This window comes from Papaver somniferum, chromosome 3, assembly GCF_003573695.1.
Source record: "Papaver somniferum cultivar HN1 chromosome 3, ASM357369v1, whole genome shotgun sequence".
NCBI classification, from domain to species: Eukaryota; Viridiplantae; Streptophyta; class Magnoliopsida; order Ranunculales; family Papaveraceae; genus Papaver; species Papaver somniferum.
This window is the reverse complement of record NC_039360.1, coordinates 119,642,377-119,655,643: the sequence shown is the minus strand read 5'-3', so window position 1 is coordinate 119,655,643 and position 13,267 is coordinate 119,642,377.

Genomic DNA, 13,267 nt, shown 5'->3' with positions numbered 1-13,267 from the left:
AAATCATTTGATTTAGATAATTTCTTTGAAATAAAGGAAATTTGCTCGAACGAGAGGATTTTCATGAGATCGTGAAAATGTTAAAAATATGGTAAAATATAAAGGGCGCGGGACTAGTCACGGCATGACTGGCCGGCTGGTGAGCCTAGTCCCCTGGCGCTTTTGTTTAATATTTTATTATTATTATTTTCCTTCCTATTTTGCATAGGTTCCTCGTTCGTTCGTATTTTTAAAATGCTCGTTCGTGCATTCAAAATGCTGGTCTGTGTATTATCTGCTAATTACACTTGCACCATTTTGTCAGGGCTTATTCGATGCCCAGATGCCTGTTTCGTTGAATATTTATTACTAACCTGTGGAATTCTGCTGGGAAGAACCACAGATTGAATTAACGAAATATAACGAGGAATCGTAGAATATTGCTGAATAATCATGCGATTAATTGACGAATCGTAGAATATTGCTGGATATTCAGACGATGGCTCGTAGAATATTGCTGGATATTCAGACGATTTAAGTTAATTAATTGTTGGCTCTGTACTGGAAGGGCTTCCTGTCTAGGAGCATTAATTATCTGAGGGTTGAGCAATATGAACTTGCTGGAGTGTCATATTCCTCTTGCATAGTCGGCGAAAATCTGGTTACATCTCGAAGACGTTGTTGCTCTATACTAGCAGACATGCTGTCTAGGAGCCGCCCAATCTTTCGATTCTATACAGTATGAGATGTGCCGTGGCCTCAGCTGAGAGACTGCACATCTTCATCTTCTCTGAGAGACTTTCTCCATCAGAGGTGGCATGAGCTTTCATGCACAGAGACATGAGTCTCGATACTCATCCGATTTCCGGATCCGGAGTAATTACTGAAATTGCTCAGTATTCATGAGATGTGACGTGGCCTCAGCTGAGAGACTACACATCTACACGTACTCTGAGAGACTGCCTTCTCAGTCAGAGATTTAAGACATGAGATTTCATGCTTTAATGAGAGACATGAGTCTCAATACTCATCCGGTTGCAGAATCTGGAGTATAGTTTTACAATTCTACCCTTTATCGAAAATCCACCATCTACACCTAGAAATATCAATCACCTCACAATAACTTAACTGTATGGTAGTAGAACAAGTTATTGTGGAATCACAAAGAATGAGACGAAGAGCTTTGTGATTACTTTTTATATCTTACCTATCAGAGATAAATCTCGAGCCAATCCTAGAGAAAATAGTACTCAATATGATATAACAAGTAAGATCAGAACACACAACTAAAGAGAAAATAGCTGGTTCTGGCTTCAGAATCCCAATGAAGTCTTTAAGTCGTTAACCTATAATGGTTTTAGAAAAACCTAGGTTAAAGGAGAATCGAATCTAGTACACAACTAGTATCCCACAGGAGGTGTGGGGATTAGGTTTCCCAGTTGCTAGAGTTCTCCCTTATATAGTCTTCAAACCAGGGTTTGATAGCTTTGAAACAAAGCAATCAATTTTCACCGTTAGATGAAATCCTAATTTAAGATTTAATCTAAGTTTGCTTAAAACCAAAGCAATATCTTTCCACCGTTAGATGGTATTAGCTTGTTACACACAAATGAAATATACCTTCATTTAGATATGGGTAACCGTACCTAAACGTGTATATTGAGTTGGCTCAACAATAGTTAACCAAAGTTATCCATATGAACACTTTTGCATTATCCACATTCATCTAACACTTCTAGATTAAATGATAATCAAATGAATCTAATTGTGTTACTCATATAGTTTTTCAATTGTTTGTATTCTCATAGAAGTATACAAGACACAATTGAAACAAAATCGGATTTAATTCAAGAGAATCAATTGATGAACATTACGTCACGGTTTGCAAAGATTGCATTCCTTAATTTATATATATATATATATATATATATATATATATATATATATATATATATATATATATATATATATATATATATATATATTTGTCAATGAGTATTAAATCATAGTTAACATATTTTAGAACTTAAACCAACTCAGTTTGCAAACGGGTACGCAAACTTAAGTTCCGGACTTTGGGTTTGTCCGACAATTCGCAAACCGGTATGCATATTGTCGTCCCGGACCTAACTCAGGTAGAACCGTTCGCATACTGGTATGCAAGCTTGGTTTCCGGACCTGAATTATACCACAACAGTTTGCATACTGGTATGCATACTGTGCTATATCGAGACAATGGTTAATTGTTCTAAACTCTCATTTCAATCATTGAAACATCCTTAGAAGACGACAATAGCTGTCTCAGACAAACTATTAGCTTATAAGTAATTTTCAAGTGATCGAATAATCAATACGAAATATTCTGAGTCGATATCAAATGACTATCTCGCACAAATCATGTAAGATGTTTCAAGGCAATTTTCACATGATCATCTTTTGACTAATTATTTAGTTTCCAACAAATAAATTGTTTCCAACTAAACTCGTCAAGAATAATGATGAATGTAGCTAACGCAAAAAGCTTCCAACACATATTTTGAGAAAGATATAAGCGAGTTAAACTCAGCTCGAAATATCAAATATGTATAATGTAAAAGTCTATATAGCCATAAGACTTAGTCTCAATAGGAGATAGAATAGAATAGACTTCTGAGTGATAGATAAGTTTTAGTCTCCACATACCTTTTGTTGATGAAGTTCCTCCAAGCTCTCCTTAGTAGATCTTCGTCTTCAATCGATGAACGTCGTGAAGTCTAAAGCTCAACTACACATTCTCTCCTAGTCCGACATATATCTATAAGTAGAGTAGAAATCAAGACTTATAGTTTTGATTACATAAACTTGACAAACAAGCTTGATATAGCAATGCTTGCGAGTTCGACCAAGCAGTGCTCTAACATTTTCAATCAGAAATGACTTGAAAGCTTATGATATATAAATGGAAACAAGTTAAGTCATGTATTACTAAGCTCAAGTGGAAGGGTGATATTATCGTTGTTGTCGATGTGTCTTCAGAATCTTCTGGTCTTCAAAGTAATACTTTTATGTCTCAACAATTCTAAACTTCCTAGTCTAACCTAACGAAGTTGACTCTAGTAATCTAATCAAGCGACTTGTGAGTTTTGATAATACAATATGACAAACAACCTTGACATACCAACGTTTGTTCAAAAAGGCATTCCTAATACCTATTTTGAAGTTGTACATAATTTAGAGTGTCAAATATGGGAAGATGCTATGATGGATGAAATAGAGTCTCTTCACAAGAATGACACATGAGTTCTTAGACTGGCTCTTATGGAGCTTCCTAGCACCTTCCCATACCCTAAAACCGTGGTGTATTCCCCCTCTTCCCGCTCATGTTTTCTATAGAGTGGGAATCCAGCGGGAAGAAGGTCCTAACGGGCAATGGTTTCCCCTTTTCAAAAGGTGAAAAATGGCTAATCATCGCCCGTTTTTCACCATGAAACCAGATTGTGGTTAGCCGTTTCCTTGGAACGGTTAGTCATCAACCGTTTTGGAGTGTTGGGGAACAACTAGCCATTGTCCGTTCCTTGACCTTTTTTGGTTTACACTCGGTTAACACCTCTTTGCAGGTTTACATTTTATTAACTAAACATTGTTAACACTCTCTTTACACCGGACCGGGTATACATTTCCGTAGGTCCTTGATCAAAGATTTTGTTTTTGAATGTTTGGGTGAACAATCTAGTAAACGGGGTTTTGCACAAGCCTCGTACCGATAACTCATATTTTTATCAATATTTATAAATTTAAGGGAGAATAACTAATTTCATTGAACTCATGTAAGATGCATAACTAACTTCATTAATTTTAAAAAACACACAATGTTGTACACTGATTAATAACTAAATTCTAATTCTAGATCACTTTCGCAGCTATCGCGACTGCACTTAGCTGGTGCAACAATCCTTTAATCCGCAAGGCGTCCCCAACAACAGAGTTTAGTCTCGGGAGGGTTTAACAGAGGTTTACCCACAAAAACTTTACTGTCGGTGTAGCGGTATTAATCTTAATCACTATCTTGAGGAGGATCATGACATAAATCTTTGGGACTATACTCTGGCATCATCTCTTTCGTTAGTAAATAACATTCATAGAACTTAAACTCTTTGTTTGTCGCGGCTAAGTACCTGTTGATACGTATGATCTCTGTACCTTGGTGACTATTATTATAGAGGCAGAATTCAGAATAATAATAGACAAACACTTAAAAACAGAACATAAAGTAGTAATTCGAAGAAATATATATTCTCTAGATTATGAACAAGAAAACTATTACAATTCTTTCTTTGTTACGCTCACAATCTCTCTAGGTAAATAACCTTAAAGTATTTTATAAGCTTGCTTTTACAATAATTAATTGCCTCACAAACTTCTCAATAGGTGATTTGTCTCAAAAACCTCCCTCTCCAGTCTAGGTGTGTCTGTATCACAAACCACGCTCTTTAGATTGTTTTGGCTATGAGATAAACATCTCTATTTATAGATTTTGGTTTGCTTTCTCAAACCTTCTAGGATTCTATTTTCTTATCTAGGAATAATACCTTTTCTAGGTATATTTCCTTATCTAGGTATATTACCTTGTTTAGGAAGTATTTCCTTATCTAGGTATACTTCCTTACTTTGGTTTGGTTTCCCAGACCTCCTAGGAATCTATTTTCCTTCCATAAGAATACTGCCTTAAATTAGTAATCCCTCCTAAATTATAATTCTATCCTCAATCCGTCTTGAGGATCACTGAAAAGGCGGGGGTCTAACAACACCACCCAATATTTCGCTTAGCAATCTGTACGGAGTAACTCCGAAATACTTTCCTAGAGAATCAACTAGACTGTCAGACTCAATCTAGATAAAAGTATCTCAAGGTGTTAATATCTCTCTCTTGATTTGATTTTTACTCAAGCTAAAAACAATAGCGAGTCTTTATCAAATACAAGGAATAACTTGGACGGTACCAAAGACCAATGTCCAAGGATCAATCAATATCAATTAACAACCAAAGGTTGGATTTCCAATTGATGATCACGAACGCACAACCTGTATTATTTCAATTATATAAAATATAATGCGGAAAATAAATAACACAGACACCAGAAATTTTGTAAACGAGGAAACCACAAATGCAGAAAAACCCCGGGACCTAGTCCAGATTGAATACACACTGTATTAAGCCGCTACAGACACTAGCCTACTCCAAGCTAACTTCGGACTGGACTATAGTTGAACCCCAATCAGTCTCCCACCGATCCAAGGTACAGTTGTACTCCTACGCCTCTGATCCCAGCAGGATACTGCGCACTTGATTCCCTTAGCTGATCTCACCCACAACCAAGAGTTGCTGCAACCCAAAATCACAGACTTGATAATAAACAAATCTGTCTCACACAGAAAAGTCTAACAAAGGATAAATCTGTCTCCCACAGATAAACCCTAAGTTTTGTTCCGTCTTAAGATATAAAATCAAGGTGAACAGGAACCAATTGATAATCCGGTTTTATATTCCGGAAGAACAACCTAGATTAATCAATCACCTCTCTACAATCCTTCTTGACTACACAAGCGGATTGTCGAGGAATCACAAAAAGTGAGACGAAGATGTTTGTGACTTCTTTATCTTGCCTATCGGAGAACTCTCACGATCTCAAGCCAATCAATCGATTGTACTTGTACGATAGAAGATGCAAGTTCAGATCACACAACTACAATAAAAGTAGTATCGGTATGGCTTCACAATCCCAATGAAGTCTTGAATTTGTAAACCTGATTTTAGAGAAGAAAATCAAAGGTTAATGGAGATCGACTCTAGCGGGCGCACTAGTAGCACACAGACGTGTGCGGATTATTTTTGCACAATGCTAGATGTCTCCTTTATATAACCTTGAAATCAGGGTTTTGCCTTAGTTACAAAGCAATCCATATTCACCGTTAGATGAAAACCTGATTAAGATTCAAACTAATATTTCTCAATTGTTAGATCGAAAACTTATCTTGTCACACACACTTGGGTAGACGTTTACTGGGTTTGTGAAAACCATGCCCAAACGTGTACGTGTATGTTGGTTCAACATAGTAACCCAAAAGGTTAACCATATGAGCATTTCATATTAACCTTGTTCTTCTTCACCATAACTAGTTCAATTGACTCAAATGAACTAGTTAAAGAGTTGTTCAATTTCTATGAGATCTTATGTAACTACACAAGACACAATTGAAACAAAGATAATTCGATTCGATTGAATCGGCTCATAAACATTATAGCCATGGTTTGCATAAAGCATTCCTTAGTAATTTAATGTTTCATGTTCAGAGCACATATTTAGATCATAACCTCTTAAGTTCACAAACAAGTTCGCGGACTTAAGTTAATCGGTTGAGTTTTCCAAACTCAGCAGAAATTCTCGGAAAGAGAACTTCCGCCAGTTCGCGGACTGGGTTCGCAGACTGAGTTTGCGGACTTAGCACACAAAAGAGTTTTGGAAAATCCAACAGAAATTCTCGGTCGAGAACTTCCAACAGTTCGCGGACTGTGTCTGCGGACTGGGATCCTGGACTTGGCAAGCCAATTCCACAATCCTCTCGATTTCTCTTGATCAACAAAGTTCGAAAACTTCGGTTCAAGGAATACATAGTTATGTAATCTAAACTCTCATTTCAATCATTGAGACATTCTCAGAGGACGCTATGTAGCCGTTATTCACAGACCGATTCACGTCAGAGCAATTCTCAAAGTGATTGAAACTTTTCATAACTTTCGTCACTAGGTAAGGATAAACTTGATCAAACCGAAACGCTTTACCAACACACGATTTCGAGATAAAAGATAAGCAATGAATGCTCAGCTCGAAATGTCAAATGTGTATGCTCTAGTCTATATATCATACGACTTTTGTCTCATAAGAAGTAGGAGATAGAATAGATAGACTTTTGAGTGATAGATAAGTTCAAGTCTCCACATACCTTTTTGTTGATGAAGTTTCACGGTTCCTTGTATAGATCTTCATCGTTGTATGATGAATCACCATGAAGTCCTTGAGCTCAACTACACTTTTCTATCCTAGTCCGAGACTTATCTATGTAGGTTAGAAATGAAGACTCATAGTTTTGATCACTAACATTGTCAAACATGCTTGAGATAGCAACGCATGCGAGGTCGACCGAGCTATGCTCTAACAATCTCCCCCTTTGTCAATTTTAGTGACAAAACTATTAATACATATGGAATACAAAAAAGATAAACTTTAGTGGCTCCTATTCCATAGTCTAATCTTCAACGTTCCCTGAAATCTTCGTCCTTCCAAGTACTCCAATGATCCCAAAGGTTGTAAGTTTAGCATCACCGTTGTTGAAGATCCGTAGCTATAACAATGAGAGAAATCGAGATTTTCGATCATTATTATACAATGTCATAGTATTATTATGTAATATCAAAGTCCAATTGTATCACAACTTTAACAATAATACTACGGTGATATGTATCATTCCCCCTTAGTCAATACTCCATATCGATCATGGAAACCAATCCCCCTTACACAATAATCCGAAAACCATATGTATTTGTAGTGTGAACTACATTATTTCTCCCCCTTTTTGTCAATAAAATTGGCAAAGGTACAAGAACGGGATCATAATGAAATTTCCACAAGAGACATTTCATAGACTAAAAGAAAAATACATACCAACTTAATTTAGATGCAATCATAAATCCGAAGCTAAATGCATTCATCAAGGAGTTTTAAGATACAAGATAACCCCTATAAAATTCCACAGCCGCACACCCCGCAAGATATTACCATTAAGCACAAGTTCAAAAGAACTCTCCCCCATTAGATGTCATTCCCGAAAGAACAACAAAAGCGACCTTAATTTCGAAAGAAAAGAAGGATTTTTTAATTGGACACAAAAACCATAGGAATGATTTTCTATATCCAAAGCTCAACCAAATTAATCACAAGTAAACCCATGATTAATTCAATTGAAAACACAACTAAATCAAACCACAAAAGTGATCAATTTAATTGAAAGTGCTCAACATAAGTAAACTTACGGAGCTACGACTAAGGTAATCATACGGAGATGACTAACTTAATCGTTCACATACTCAACATAAGGAAAACCTTACGGAATATACGACTACATTAACCAATAGAACATGATTAGTATAGCCGTTCATATACTCAACACAAGAATTTGTGGGATATATGAAAAATCAACTAGATTAATACAAGAGAACCTATAATTAATCTAATTGGAACACAAACACCCAAACTAATCAGCGAAATAATCAATTTAATTATTTTGGGATCAACATAAGAGAACTTATGGAACCCCGACTAAGTTCATCATAGAATATGACAACCTTAACCGTACATGTACTCGACATAAGAAAGAAAACTTATGGAGTACAAACTAAATAACCAAACTGGTTGATTAATTTAGTTCCTAATGCTCGACATATAGCATCTTATGGAACAACCAACAAAGCCAAGGTAAATCGACTTAGTTGTAAGGTGCTCAACATAAGACACATAGTGGAGCCTTCACGGTAAAACATAATAAAATGGATCAATGAAGATCAATATCGTGGATAACATACAAGGATCTATTCTATTTAAGCCTTTATTTCACGAATCTCCTTTCTTACTTCCTTCAACTCATCAAGAACATCGGAAAACTTCTGAGAGTTAGAAGGCACAGCCCTGGGATTTCTTGTATTCCTTCTTTTTCTTTTCAGGGACTTAGAAACAGAAGATTTTTATTTTTCCTTGATTGAAGATTTAACAATCATGTTGACATCCTTTCCATCTGACATGGTGCTTTGAGAATAATTATAAACAACTGGATTTGTGTGATTGAATCACTTAACTCAACAAGCAATCTTATATAGGATGTCAAAAAGGAAAAAGGAATGTAGGGTTCGAAACCTATTGACAGGTTCGTATACACCCAACTCTAAAACCCTATAAAGAGTAGAATTGTCGATAATAACCCTTTATTTTATTTGATAGACAAAAAATAACAAATCTAAGAAAAGAAGGAAAAACTTTACTGAAGCCTGAATCAACACTCAATCTTGTCTCTTTTCGATCAGGCACATGAGACAAGATTTTCCCAACAACACAATCAAGTTGGGTGGCGATGAACAACGATTTGTCCATCTTTTTCCTCAAGGGAGGAATCTTCAGACTTATGTCTATCAAAACGATTCGACCATACTTTCTTTTCAAATGGTCTTACTCTATCCCTGGAAACCAACTTCTTAGACGAACATAAGATCCTACATACCTCGGCGGTCTTCTGAGCAAGTTTCAGCTTCCTTGCTAATCGATATACTCTTCGTTGAAGTTTGCTGGCATGCCTTATTTGGTGCTTGTACTTGTAACACCTTGATAGTTTGTGTCCCTTCATCGAACAAAATGAGCACGTCAAACTTGGATAGTATTCAGGCATCTGAGATGTGCAAGCAGCTAGACATACAGTAGATCCTGAAATATTACTGACAGGGTTTCCAGTTAGAGAATCTTACAGATTGATTGGGTTTCCGTCTTCTCTGAACCCATTGAGGTTGATATATGTATTGCTACAAGTATCAAAATCGATGTTTTCACCAAGGAGCCCTACACTTGATTTCCTATCTACATCGGAAACATAGGTTTCAGACATTTCATCAAGAGTTACAGCTAGACCTTTGTTCCAAGTGTATTTTCTACAATTTGGGAATTCGTTGGCAAAATGGCCAAAACCCTTACACTTAAAGCACTGAGGCATGTCCTCGTCATCAGCCTCGTCAGCATCCCTGTTTTTAGGAGGTACGCGACCGTGAGGTTTGTTTGATGACCTAGGTTTGTCTCCTGAAAACCGTTTACTTCTCTTCAACAGAAGATCCCTAAACTGTCTTGTGATCAAGGAGACCGACTTGTCAAGGTCTTCATCTGAAAAATCATTCTCAGACTGATCATCCTCAGAGACATGAACAATTTTACCTTTGGCAAGTAATTTAATGCTCTTCTGTGCTTTAAAGGCAACATCCTTACCGACTTTGGATGTATGCTCATGGTCAAAGATCTTTAGCTTCCCAACCTAGGTGTTTCTGGAAAGATTATTGAGGTTATTCCCCTCAACGATGGCATGCTTCTTAGACTCGTATCTAGATGGAAGCGATCTGAGAATTTTCATCACAATGTCATTTTCAGGAATAGTTTTACCCAATGCAAAAGATGCATTAACAATTTCAGAGACTTTGTGATTAAACTCATCAAATGTTTCTTCATCTACCATACGAAGGTTCTCCCAATCAAAATCAAGGTTTTGAAGCCTAGCTTCCTTTTCACTGGAGTTTCCTTCAAATACGGTTTCTAAGATATCCCAAGCATCTTTAGACCTAGTGCAATTAGACACATGGTGTTGAAGACTTGGGGCAATGGCATGTATGATAGCATTTAACCCTTCGTATTCTGCTTTGCAGCAAGAATCTCAGCATCATTATATTCACCAATATTCTTGGGAACAGTTCCGTCTCCAGCTGCAACAACGGGCGCATCATAACCATTCACCACATATACCCATGCTTGAAAATCACGCGATTGAAGAAAAGCTCGCATAGTAATTTCCCACCATAATTAATTGGAGCCATCGAAGACTGGTGGTACGTTAATAGAGATAGTACCTCTGTCCATAGAGTCAGATCGCTACAAACACGGACTTGTTAGGTCTTAAACGTGTTTTCCTGCTATGATACCAATTGAAAAAGCGGGGGTCTAACAACACCACTGATCGCTGTCGTATGCATCAAAAATAAATTCACTTTCCTAAAGTATATGATAAGAAAGAGTTCGTTTCCACAGAGAGGTGATTGTAGCTATTAAGTATTCAATTTCCTAAGTAACCAATTAGGGGGATTTCTGATTTTATAAAGCAATATGAATTAAATTAAAAGCAAAGTAAAAAGTAGAATGTAATCAATGAGAGAAATATATTGGTCAAGGAGTTCATCTTCTATCTTAAACAAGTGCTTGCATACATGATTAGAATTACAACTTAATCTCTTTTATTATCAAAATCCTAGAAAAACAAGAGAGCAAGATAATCTATTAATTTCCTAAGTTCATCAACATACACATTAGAGCTGCGTATGTGAATTCTACCTAAAGAATAACCTAACGCCTTGCGCTAATTAAGTTCAATTCCCAGGATCATTAAGTTTTGGAAATAGGCTAATCAATGCAATTGTCATACATTGCGCATGACAATTCGGACAAAGGTCAAACTCTACATATGATTACAAGAGTGTATCACTACAAACCGTAATCATATCATGCTCTTATATTCGGGTTTATCGCTTGATGAAAAACCCTAAAAAAGCTATGGACAAGGATGCAAGTTCAATTAATTGGCCACTTAACTAACCAAACATCTAAGTCCTATCACAATACATCAATCATGTGATTATTAAAAACAATAGAGATTTGAACGATAATCAAGAGAGAAAACTAATACATTAATCAAGCACAAGTTTTAGATATAAGACTACATCCTTAACCAATAAAATAAGATTTAGCTACTCATAGCTATGGAGTTCATCCTAATCAATAATCAAATAAAAAAGAAAAAAATAAATACGAAATCAAACCCTAGTTGCGTAAACAGAAGCGGCTCTCTCCTTAGATCCAAGTAGAATACGTGATTTCCATGTTGTAGAAGTCTTTCTTTTATATTCCTTTGTTTTCCAAAATTAGGTCTAGTCTTCAAAGTCTATTAGATGAAAATCCACGTGGCCCAAAAGTGAGAAAACCCATGTAAAAACTTTGCAAGATCGCCGCCGGAAATGGCCGGAAGTTGGACGGAAAAATGGCCGAAAAACTATCTCAGGTGACCGGAAAAGTCCGCCCTGAATTTCTCCATCGCCTTCTCTGAATTGCATCTTCAATTTCTATATCCCTCACTCAAATTCTTAAATCAATGGGCAACAGAGGAGAAGAAGAAAGAAAAGTCAAAATGAACCCTAACTTTCCTCTCTCGACCAAAATAGTGTCTGAATAAGGGGAACAGATGTTGACACCCCCATTGTTTAGATAAGGGTTAGCCTAGGTTGGCAGCCCCTTTTCTGATATCCTAATTGCTTTGCATAGCAGCCTCGATCAAATGTGTGTCTGCTTTTAACACTTCTACAGGGACTCCAGCTGGTCGCGCTTATCTGCGGATGGGCTCTGAACGTCAATGAAATGACGATTCTGCCTGCTTGCTCCAAATGAACGCTCTTTTCTTCTCTTGAATTCTTCCACTAACAGCAGACGTCTCTTACTTCTCATATCCACTTCTTCTCTACAATTTCTCCTCATCACTAAAGCAGTCATGCTTTTCAGACATAAATTTGCATCACTAAAGACGCCATTCTTTTCAGACAAAAATTAAGAAATAGAAGCAAATAATGAGAAATAGTTTGTCTCCAACAACATTTGCATCTTTTTGCCTTGTTCTTCATCTTTTGTTCCAAATGACCCCAACGTACCTAAATACTCAAAAACAAACATAAGATACATAATTTACAAGAAAATGTAGCAAAGAAAGCATAAATACTAGATATAAAATTAGGTGTTTTAGACACCTATCAAATTCCACCACACTTAGACTTAGCTAGTCCTCAAGAAAATCAAACAAAAATAATTATAAAACATACATACAACTCTATGTCGCTGAGGATACGGTTACTCTTAGCATGAATAACAGGCCTTTGAACCCCTAGGTGCCCCTAGTGGAAGAGTTATAGTCTCGTGAAGGTTTACAAGAGGTGTACCTACAAAACCTTTTACTCCAAATTCCAGTTACCTGTGAAAAGTCTATGAATGAAAGTAAACATTTTGTACTTGGCATATACTATCAATGATTACAGGAGGAAGTACCCACTTTCACATCCAATTCATTCATAAATTAGTAATATAACTTTATCAGAAAGTTGAACACAACCACAATATTCAGATTCTAATCAACCACAATCACATGAAAATATTAAGAAGATGGATATAGAAAGTAGATGGTGGCGAACTGTTGACTAAGGTGAACGGTGTTTCCCATATCTGCCTGAAGGTCACTGCAAAAACAAACCTAAAAATCCTATTGGATTGAGCTACTGGTCCGGATACTAATATCAATACAGCTGTCATATACAAGTGTAGATGGTGGATTTTCGACAAGGGATAAAATCGTAAACTCATAATTATACGAAGATCTGATCCAGCAATCAGACGTGAGTATCGAGACATGGGTCTCT